Raw genomic sequence first — 12,568 nt, 5'->3', positions numbered from 1 at the left:
CCCTCAATGATGAGATCAAGGTTATCAAACCAGTAGGAGAACCACACAACACAATGTAAACAGCCCATGCGCACACATAACAAATACTTGCAACCACACGTGTTAAAGGGGTTGTCAATCCCTTTCGGGTAACTGTGCCAGAAATTGGCGAGTAGACGTGGTAAAGTTGTATAGATAGGATAAATGGAGCGCAAACAAAATAAAGTGCAACAAGATATTTTTGTAGTTTTGGTTTAATAGAACTGAAATAAAAGCAAAGAAAAATAGATCGCAAAGGCAAATATATTAAAGAAGAGACCCGGGGGACGTAGGTTTTACTAGTGGCTTCTCTCGAGAAAAATAGCAAACGGTGGGAAAACAATTACTGTTGGGCAATTGATAGAACTTCAAATAATCATGACGATATCCAGGCAATGATCATTATATAGGCATCACGTCCAAGACCGACTCCTTCCTGCATCTACTACTATTACTCCACACATCGACCGCTTTCCAGCATGCATCTAGTGTATTAAGTTCATGAAAAAAATAGAGTAATGCAATAAGAATGATGACATGATGTAGACAAGATCTATTTATGTAGAAATAGATCTCATCTTGTTATACTTAATAGCAACGATACATACGTGTTGTTTCCCCTTCTGTCACTGGGATCAAGCACCGTAAGATCGAACCCATCACAAAGCACCTCTTCCCATTGCAAGATAAATAGATCAAGTTGGCCAAACAAAACCCAAATATCGGAGAAGAAATACGAGGCTATAATCAATCATGCATATAAGAGATCAAAGAAGGCTCAAATAACTTTCATGAATAAAAACATAGATCTGATCATAAACTCAAAGTTCATCGGATCCCAACAAACACACCGCAAAAAGACTTACAACGTATGGATCTCCAAGAGACCATTGTATTGAGAATCAAGAGAGAGAGAGAGAGAGAGAGAGAGAGAGAGAGAGAGAGAGAGAGAGAGAGAGAGAGGAAGCCATCTAGCTACTGACTACGGACCCTTAGGTCTACAAAGAACTACTCACGCATCATCGGAGAGGCATCAATGGACATGATGAACCCCTCCGTGATGGTTTCTACATTGGATCTGGTGTTTCTGGAACTTGCGGGGGATGGAATTGATTTTCGTCGACTCCCCTAGGGTTTCTGAAATATTGGGGCATTTATAGAGCAAAGAGGCAGTGCGGGAGGCCACCGAGGTGGGCCCAGGCGCGCCTTGGTGTCTTGTGCCCCCTCGGGCTCCCTCTCCGGTACTTCTTCGGCCCACTGGATGTCTTCTAGTCCAAAAAAATCCACAAAAAGTTTCACTGCGTTTGGACTCCATTTGATATTGATTTCCTGTGATGTAAAAAACAAGCAGAAAACATCAACTGGCACTGGGCACTATATCACTAGGTTAGTACCAAAAAATGATATAAAATTACTATAAAATGATTGTAAAACATCCAAGAATGATAATATAACAGTATGGAACAATAAAAAATTATAGATATGTTGGAGACGTATCAGAGGTCGAGAAGGTTATCAAAGCAATGCGATTGGATAAGGCGCAAGGGCCAGATGGGTTCACTGGACGATTCTACGCAACTTGCTGGATGATTATCATGGATGATTTCATGAGAGCACTCGAAGAAATTCATGTTGGAAACGTGAGGGGATGCACGCAATCAATAAAGCAACGGGTTCTCAATTGCCGAAGAAGGTGGGAGCGGTGGACATCAAAGACTTCAGGCCAGTCAGCCTAAATCACGGAGCGGTGAAAATCTTTGACAAGGTACTAGCAACCAGATTAGCAGCCGACCTACCGCTCCTGGTGGGCAATCACCAAAGTGCATTCGTGCGGGGAAGATCCCTACATGACAACTTCATGTTAGTGCAAGAGACGACAAGAAGATTGCATGCTCTAAAAGATCCTACGGTGCTTGTCAAGTTGGACATATCTAAAGCTTTTGATTACGTAAAATGTCCGCTCTTGCTTGAAGTGCTGACGCAGATGGGCTTCGGTGTGAAGTGGATATCCTGGATCTGTGGATTACCCGCAACCACTTCAACAAAGATCTCGGTGAATGGTATACCTGGGGAAGCAATCTTCAATTGCCAGGGTTTAAGGCAAGGAAGCCCCCTCTCACCCATGTTGTTTATACTCTGCATGGAGCCGCTCCAGATGTTATTTGCACATGCGACGGCGGTGGATTTGCTGGCCCCTCTAGCAAGGACTGGATTGAAGCATCGGGTCTGTATGTATGTTGATGACGTGATGATCTTTCTGAAGCCCAAGGAAAAAGACATTCTGATTTGCTCGGCGATCCTAGACTTGTTTGGTCACGCCTCGGGTCTCAGAGTTAACAGGCAGAAGAGCTCTGCGCTACCGATCAGATGCACCCAGGAGGAAATGCAACTGATGTCTGCAATGCTGGGTTGTACAACAACCACTTTCCCTTGCCAATACTTGGGCCTGCCATTATCTATTCGGAAGCAAGGCGCAACACAGTTCCAGGATCTGGTAGAGCAGCTTGCAACGCGGCTGCCGTTTTGGAAGGCAGCCTCACTGCCCAAGAGCAGAGGGATGATCCTTGTTCAGTCGGTCCTGTCTGCTATCCCGGTGCACTCCATGCTCGCCATGGGTTTGCCAGCAAAAATGATCAAGGCATTGGTGAAAATATGCAGAGGCTTCCTATGGTGTGGGAATGAGGACGCTGGTGGAGGAAAATGTGCGGTGGCATGGGACATGCTATGCCGGCCAAGATGGGCAGGCGGACTTGGAGTTACAAATCTCAAGTGTATGAATATTGCACTCCAAGCGAAGAGGTTTTGGCTTCAGCGGTCAGACACAACCAGACCTCGGGCTGAGTTCAAGTTCAGCATACGTGATGAGGCAAGAGCTCTATTTCAAGCGGCGGCAAGAACGCACCTCGAGGACGGTGGGACGACCTTATTCTGGGAGGATAGGTGGTGCAATGGCTACCGCCTACAGTAGTTGGTGCCGGAGATATATGCAAAAGTACCAATGAAGGTGAGGAACACAAGAACAGTGGAGGATGCAATACTACACTCAACATGGGCAAGAGATGTTGGACCGGACATGAATGAGGGCGGGCCGGACCAATTCCTGAAACTCTGGATACAGGTGGAAGGAACGAGCTTGGATGCACAGCGGCCGGACCAATTAATGTGATCGTGGGAGAAGGACGGTCAGTTCTCGGTCCGATCAGCATATGCGGCTAAGTTTTCCACACACCAAGTTTCACCGACAACAAGCTTCACATGGGCATGAAAGGCCCCCTTGCGGTGCAGCTTCTTTGCATGGCTTGCACTTATGGGCAAAGTGTGGACATCGGACAGGCTGACGCGACGAGGACTTCCACATCAGGACACTTGCCCTTTCTGTGACCAGTATGATGAAACTATTAACCACCTCCTGACCAACTGTGTGTTTGCACGAGAAGTGTGGGTAAAGGTAGGCCTTGCACCATCACACGGATAGGACCTACAGACATGGAGCACTCGGCCAACACAACTTGGCAGATATACAAAGACTGCCCGTGCCATCCAGGTATTGGTCCTCTGGGATTTGTGGAAGCATCGGAACTCAATTGTTTTTGATGGAAAGAGCCCGGACGTGCGACATGTGTTACGAAGGGTACAATCTGAGTGTGTAATATGGAAGCAGGCAGGCATCCTGCATGCGGACCTTAACATTCTCCCTGTAGATGTAGGGGTAGATGGGTGGGTGTATGGTGAGTAATCCACCTTGAGGCTGTGTGGTGGATCACGTTGTGTAAACGCCATGTAAATATTTCGTGGATGGGGCTCTCCCCTTTTCCCTTCTATCAATATATGATATGCACACTCGTGCGTATTCGAGAAAAAAAATTCTCATATTTCCTACATTATTTTTCTTATTTTCTTTTCTTCACAAATTAACTAATCATATTGTTTCTACCTTTTTTATATATTTTTTGTCGGCCATTGTTAGACTCTGTATATACTGGGCCTTTGTACATGTATTAGTGTCCCCACCTGTAGCTCTGTTGTACATCATTATGTACTCTCTATATAATGCAAAGGCCACACCACGTTGGAGGTGTGCCACAAACCCTAAAACCCTTGTCTAATATGGTATCAAGCCTATCGATCTAACCTATGTCTTACGCTCCTCCCCCGCCGCCAGCCGCCATCGTTGTCTTGAGCACCGTCACCGGCCTCCGTCCACATGGATCATGCCTTCCTTCCACCGTCCCTCGCGCATCTCCTCTATGGAGGGGCTGCATGTTGGGGAACGCGGTAATTTCAAAAATTTCCTACGATCACGCAAGATCTATCTAGGTGATGCATAGCAACGAGAGGGGAGAGTGTTGTCTACATACCCTTGTAGACCGAAAGCGGAATCGTTATGTAACGCGGTTGATGTAGTCGAACGTCTTTGCGATCCAACCGATCAAGTACCGAACGCACGGCACCTCCGCGATCTGCACACGTTCAGCTCGGTGACGTCCCATGAACTCTAGATCCAGCTGAGGTCGAGGAAGAGTTCCATCAGCATGACGGTGTGGTGACGGTGATGATGAAGTTACCGGCGCAGGGCTTCGCCTAAGCACTACGACGATATGACCGGGGTGTAAAACTGTGGAGGGGGGCACCGCACACGGCTAAGAGATTGTCTGTTGTGCCTTTGGGGGTGCCCCCTGCCCTTGTATATAAAGGAGGGGAGGAGGAGGCCGGCCAACAAGGGGCGCGCCAGGGAGAGGGGAGTCCTACTAGGACTCCAGTCCTAGTAGGATTCGGCCCCACCCTTTTTTCCTTCTACCGGAGGGGGAAAAGGGGAAGGAGAGGGAGTAGGAGAAGGAAAGGGGGTGGCACCCCCTTCCCAAGTCCAATTCGGCCTCCTCCCTTGTGGGGGGTGCACCAGCCCCTTGTGGGCTGGTTAGCCTCCCTCCTATGGCCCATAAGGCCCATATCTTTCCCCGGGGAGTTCCGGTCCCGGTACTCCGGAAAAATGCCCGAATCACTCGGAACCATTCCGATGTCCGAATGCAACCTTCCAATATATGAATCTTTACCTCTCGACTATTTCAAGACTCCTCGTCATGTCCGTGATCTCATCCGGGACTCCGAACAAACTTCAGTCATCAAAACACATAACCCATAATAAAAATCATCGTCGAACGTTAAGCGTGCGGACCCTACGGGTTCGAGAACTATGTAGACATGACCGAGACATATCTCCGGTCAATAACCAATAGCGGAACCTGGATGCTCATATTGGCTCCCACATATTCTACGAAGATCTTTATCGGTCAAATCGCATAACAACATACGTTGTTCCCTGTGTCACCGGTATGTTACTTGCCCGAGATTCGATCATCGGTATCATCATACCTAGTTCAATCTCGTTACGGGCAAGTCTCTTTACTCGTCCCATAATACTTCATCCCCCAACTAACTCATTAGTTGCAATGCTTGCAAGGCTTATAGTGATGAGTATTACCGAGAGGGCCCAGAGATACCTCTCCGAAACACGGAGTGACAAACACCTTCGGAGACACCTGTAGAGCACCTTTATAATCACCCATTTACGTTGTGACGTTTGGTAGCACATAAAGTGTTCCTCCGGCATTCAGGAGTAGCATAATCTCATAGTCTGAGGAACATGCATAAGTCATGAAGAGAGCAGTAGCAATGAAACTATAACGATCATAATGCTAAGCTAACGGATGGGTCATGTCCATCACATCATTCTACTAACGATGTGATCATGTTCATCAAATGACAACACATGTCTATGGTTAGGAAACATAACCATCTTTGATTAACGAGCTAGTCAAGTAGAGGCATACTAGGGACAATATGTTTTGTCTATGTATTCACACATGTACTAAGTTTCTGGTTAATATAATTCTAGCATGAATAATAAACATTTATCATGAAATAAGGAAATAAATAATAACTTTATTATTTCCTCTAGGACATATTTCCTTCAGTCTCCCACTTGCACTAGAGTCAATAATCTAGTTCACATCGCCATGTGATTTAACACCAATAGTTCACATCGTCATGTGACCAACCCCCAAAGGGTTTACTAGAATCAATAATCTAGTTCACATCGCTATGTGATTAACACCCGAAGAGTACTAAGGTGTGATCATGTTTTGTTCGTGAGAGAAGTTTAGTCAAGGGGTCTGTCATATTCAGAGTCGTATGTATTTTGCAAATATTCTATGTCTACAATGCTCTGCATGGAGCTACTCTAGCTAATTGCTCCTACTTTCAATATGTATCCAGACTGAGACTTAGAGTCATCTGGATCGGTGTAAAAGCTTGCATCAACGTAACTCTTTATGATGAACTCTTTATCACCTCCATAACCGAGAAATATTTCCTTAGTCCTCACTAAGGATAATTTTGACCGCTGTCCAGTGATCTACTCTTAGATCACTATTGTACCCCCTTGCAAAACTCATGGCAAGGTACACAATATGTGTGGTACACATCACAACATACTTTATAGAACCTATGACTGTGGCATAGGGAATGCCTTTCATTATCTTTCTATCTTCTGCCATGGTCGGGCTTTGAGTCTTACTCAACTTTATACCTTGTAATACAGACAAGAACTCCTTCTTTGACTGATCCATTTTGAACTATTTCAAAAACTTGTCAAGGTATTTACTCATTGAAAAATCTTATCAAGTATCTTGATCTATCTCTATGCATCTTGATGCCCAATATTTAAGCAGCTTCACCGAGGTCTTTCATCAAAAAACTTTTATTCAAGTATCCCTTTATGCTGTCTAGAAATTCTATATCATTTCCAATCAACAATATGTCATCCACATATAATATTAGAAATGCTATAGAGCTCTCACTCAATTTCTTGCAAATACAGGCTTCTCTAAAAGTCTGTATAAAACCATATGCTTTGATCACACTATCAAAGTGTTTATTCCAACTCCGAGAGGCTTGCACCAGTCCATAAATGGATCACTGGAGCTTGCACACTTTGTTAGCACCCTTTGGATCGACAAAACCTTCTGGTTGCATCATATACAACACTTTTAAGAAATATCCATTTAAGGAATGAAGTTTTGATATCCATTTGCCAGATTGCAAAAATATGACAATTGCTAACATGATTCGGACGGACTTTAAGCATCGCTGCGGTTGAGAAAATCTCATTGTAGTCAACACCTTGAATTTGTCAAAAAACTTTTGCGACAAGTCGAGCTTTGTAGATAGTGACACTACTATCAACATTCGTCTTCCTCTTGAAGATCCAATTATTTTCTATGGCTTGCCGATCATCAGGAAATTCCACCAAAGTCCACACTTTGTTCTCATACATGGATCCCATCTCAGATTTCATGGCCTCAAGCCATTTCGCGGAATCTGGGCTCATCATCGCTTCCTTATAGTTCGTAGGTTCATCATGGTCTAGTAACATGACTTCCAGAATAGAATTACCGTACTACTCTAGTGCAGACCGTACTCTGGAAGACCTACGAGGTTCTATAATAACTTGATCTGAAGTTTCATGATCATCATCACTAACTTCCTCACTAATTGGTGTAGGAATCACTGGAACTGATTTCTGTGATGAACTACTTTCCAATAAGGGAGAAGGTACAATTACCTCATCAAGTTGTACTTTCCTCCCACTCACTTCTTTCGAGAGAAACTCCTTCTTTAGAAAGGATCCATTCTTAGCAACAAAGATTTTTGCCTTCGGATCTGCGATAGAAGGTGTACCCAATAGTTTCCTTTGGGTATCCTATGAAGACGCACTTCTTCGATTTGGGTTCGAGCTTATCAGGTTGAAGCTTTTTCACATAAGCATCGCAGCCCCAAACTTTAAGAAACGACAACTTTGGTTTCTTGCCAAACCACAGTTCACAAGGCGTCGTCTCAACGGATTTCGATGTTGCCCTATTTAACGTGAAAGCAGTTGTCTCTAATGCATAACCCCAAAACGATAGTGGTAAATCGATAAGAGATATCATAGATCACACCATATCCAATAAAGTGTGGTTACGACATTCGGACACACCATAATGCTGTGGTGTTCCAGGTGGCGTGAGCTATGAAACTATTCCACATTATTTTAAATGAAGGACAAACTCGTAACTCAAATATTCTCCTCTACGATCAGATTGTAGAAACTTTATTTTCTTGTTATGATGATTCTCCACTTCACTCTGAAATTCCTTGAACTTTTCAAATGTTTTAGACTTGTCTTTCATTAAGTAGATATACCCATATCTGCTCAAATCATCTGTGAAGGTCAGAAAATAACGATACCCGCCACGAGCATCAGCACTCATTGGCCCACATACATCAATATGTATTATTTCCAATAAGTCACTAGCTCGTTCCATTATTCCAGAGAATGGAGTTTTAGTCATCTTGCCCATAAGGCACGGTTCGCAAGCATCAAATGATTCATAATCAAGTGATTCCAAAAATCCATCTTTATGGAGTTTCTTCATGTGCTTTACATTGATATGACCCAAACGGCAGTGCCACAAATATGTTGCACTATCATTATCAACTTTGCATCTTTTTCCATCAATATTATGAATATGTGTATCACTACGATCAAGATTCAATAAACCATCAACATTAGGTGTATGAGCATAGAAGGTTTTATTCATGTAAACAAAATAACAATTTATTCTCTGTTTTAGATGAATAATTGTATCGCAATAAACATGATCTAATCATATTTATGATCAACACAAACACCAAATAACATTTATTTAGATTCAACACTAAACTCAAAAGTATAGAGAGTGTGCGATGATGATCATATCAATCTTGGAACCACTTCCAACAAACATCGTCACTTCACCCTTAACTAGTCTCTGTTTATTCTGTAATTCCTATTTCGAGTTACTAATCTTAGCAACCGAACAAGTATCAAATACCCAGGGGCTACTATAAACACTAGTAAGGTACACATCAATAACCTGTATATCAAATATACCCTTGTTCACTTTGCCATCCTTCTTATCCACCAAATATTCCGGGTATTTTCGCTTCCAGTGACCATTTCCTTTACAGTAGAAGCACTCAGTTTCAGGCTTTGGTCCAGCTTTGGGCTTCTTCACGGGAGTGACAACTTGCTTGCCATTCTACTTGAAGTTCCCTTTCTTTCTCTTTGCCCTTTTCTTGAAACTAGCGGTCTTGTCAATCATCAACACTTGATGCTCTTTCTTGATTTCTACCTTCGTTGATTTCAGCATCACGAAGAGCTCGGGAATCGTTTTCGTCATCCCTTGCATACTATAGTTCATCATGAAGTTCCAGTAACTTGGTGATGGTGACTAGAGAACTCTGTCAATCACTATCTTATCTGGAAGATTAACTCCCACTTGATTCAACCGATTGTAGTACCCAGACAATCCGAGCACATGCTCATTGCTTGAGCTATTCTCCTCTATAGAACTTGTTGGAGACTTCATATCTCTCAACTCGGGTATTTGCTTGAAATATTAACATCAACTCCTGGAACATCTCATATGGTCCATGACGTTCAAAACGTCTTTGAAGTCCCGATTCTAAGCCGTTAAGCATGGTGCACTAAAATATCAAGTAGTCATCATATTGAGCTAGCCAAACATTCATAACGTCTCCATCTGCTCCTGCAATAGGTCTATCACCTAGCGATGCATCAAGACATAATTCTTCTGTGCAACAATGAGGATAAACCTCAGATCACGAACCCAATCCGCATCATTGCTACTATCATCTTTCAACTTAGTTTTCTGTAGGAACACATATAAAAACATAGGGAAGCAACAACGCGAGCTATATATCTACAACATTATTTGCAAAATACTATCAGGACTAAGTTCATGATAAATTAAAGTTCAATTAATCATATTACTTAAGAACTCCCACTTAGATAGACATCCCTCTAATCATCTAAGTGATCACGTGATCCAAATCAACTAAACCATGTACGATCATCACGTGAGATGGAGTAGATTTCAATATTGAACATTACTATGTTGATCATATCTACTATATGATTCACGTTCGACCTTTCGGTCTTAGTGTTCCAAGGTCATATCTTCATATGCTAGGCTCGTCAAGTTTAACCCGAGTATTCTACGTGTGCAAAACTGGCTTGCACCCATTGTATGTGAACATAGAGCTTATCACACCCGATCATCACGTGGTGTCTCGGCACGAAGAACTGTAGCAATGGTGCATACTCAGGGAGAACACTTATACCTTGAAATTTAGTAAGGGATCATCTTATAATGCTACCGCCTTACTAAGCAAAATAAGATGCATAAAGGATAAACATCACATGCAATCAAAATACGTGACATGATATGGCCATCATCATCTTGTGCTCATGATCTCCATCAACGAAGCATCGCCATGATCTCCAACGTCACTGGCGCGACACCTTGATCTCCATCGTAGCGTCGTTGTTGTCTCGCCAACTATTGTTACTACGACTATCGCTACCGCTTAGTGATAAAGTAAAACAATTACATGGCGATTGCATCGCATACAATAAAGCAACAACCATATGGCTCCTGCTAGTTGCCGATAACTATGTTACAAAACATGATCATCTCATACAACAATTTATATCACATCATGCTTGACCATATCACATCACAGCAAGCCCTACAGAAACAAGTTAGACGTCGTCTACTTTGTTGTTGCAAGTTTTACGTGGCTGCTACGGGCTTAGTAAGAACCGTTCTTACATACGCATCAAAAATACAACAATTTTTCGTCAAGTCTCCTGTTTTAACCTTCAACAAGGACCGGGCGTAGTCAAACTCGATTCAACTAAAGTTGGAGAAACAGACACGAACTAGCCACCTGTGTGCGAAGCATGTCGGTAGAATCAGTCTCGCGTAAGCGTACGTGTAATGTCGGTCTGAGCCGCTTCATCCAACAATACTGTCGAATCAAATTATGACATTTTGGTAAGCAGTATGACTATTATCGTCCACGACTCTTTGTCTTCTACGCATGCATATAACATCTACGCATAGACCTAGCTCGGATGCCACTATTGGGGAACGCAGTAATTTCAAAAATTTCCGACGATCATGCAAGATCTATCTAGGTGATGCATAGCAACGAGAGGGGAGAGTGTTGTCTACATACCCTTGGTAGACCGAAAGCAGAAGCGTTATGTAACGTGGTTGATGTAGTCTAACGTCTTTGCGATCCAACCGATCAGGTACCGAACGCACGGCACCTCCGCGATCTGCACACGTACAGCTCGGTGACGTCCCATGAACTCTAGATCCAGCTGAGATCGAGGGAGAGTGCCGTCAGCACAACGGTGTGGTGACGGTGATGATGAAGTTACTGGCGCAGGGCTTCATCTAAGCACTACGACAATATGACCGAGGTGTAAAACTGTGGAGGGGGGTCTATGTGATTTGATGGCTCATTGGTCTTTATTACTGAGGTGATAGGACTGCTGGATGTCCCACGCTTTCGGTGAAAGGAGGTACTACTAGATTACAATTTTCTCCATTCTTACAACAGAGGAGTGCAAGATCAGTGAAAACACGCAGGCTCAGTGATTACATGGCCCACCTCACACTATCACCATATTTTTTGGACACCGTGCGACACCTACTTTACATAGTACTCCCTCCATTCCTAAATACTAGATGAGTCCCCGTGTGTTTCCGTGGAACAGCCGTATATCTCTCTGCGTAAAATTATCAATTTCATAGAACTAAAAAAACTCTATAACCGCATGACAAATGTGGTAGCCAAACTTAAAAAACTCCCATCATCATTTCGATCATCCCACGTAAGGAAAAAAGATCAGCCAACTCCTACTGTATAATGGGATTATATTTTTCTTTTTGACATATTAATGGGACTTAAAAGCTCACTTAGATGCATGCTACCGGTGCATGCTTGCATGCAGACATGTTGATGTGATTTAAAACCCACTCACATGCATGCCACGGTATTTCTGCATGCTTGCATGTGGCTTAGTGTGGAGCCTCTCAACGTCTAGATCAGACGACTATTATGGACTAATTTAGTTCATCTAACGGCTACATTAATTTTGATGATGTGGCTCAAGGAGAGGATAGAGAATTCTTAGTAGTGGGGGCTAGCTATTACTAGTAGATAAGTCTTTGTAGAGATTCCACTAGGTGAACTATATATAGATGAATGAATCTACACTTAAAATGCATCTATATACATCCGCATGTTGTTCATGGTGAAATCTCTACAAAGAGTTATATTTAGGAACGGAGGAAGTACTAGTATAGTACGTACTATAATTTATCAGCGAGATAAATTTGTACAATCCTATGAAGCTTCTAGCTTCTGTTACATGTATCTTGCGTCCAAGGTTGCCCGTTGCAACATTTCATCAAATACAAAGGAGACTAACATGCATGCTATTGCATCTCAATGATTGACAGATCATAGCAAATATGTACTCCCTCCGTTCCAAAATAAGTGTCTCAACTTTATGCAAACTTTAGTACAAAGTTGTACTACTACTAAAGTTGACACCTATTTTGGAACAGAGGCAGCTAAAGAAAAAAAGGAT

Source organism: Triticum dicoccoides, chromosome 4B (genome assembly GCF_002162155.2).
Source record: "Triticum dicoccoides isolate Atlit2015 ecotype Zavitan chromosome 4B, WEW_v2.0, whole genome shotgun sequence".
In the NCBI taxonomy this organism is placed as follows: domain Eukaryota; kingdom Viridiplantae; phylum Streptophyta; class Magnoliopsida; order Poales; family Poaceae; genus Triticum; species Triticum dicoccoides.
Note: the sequence above shows the minus strand (reverse complement) of the source record.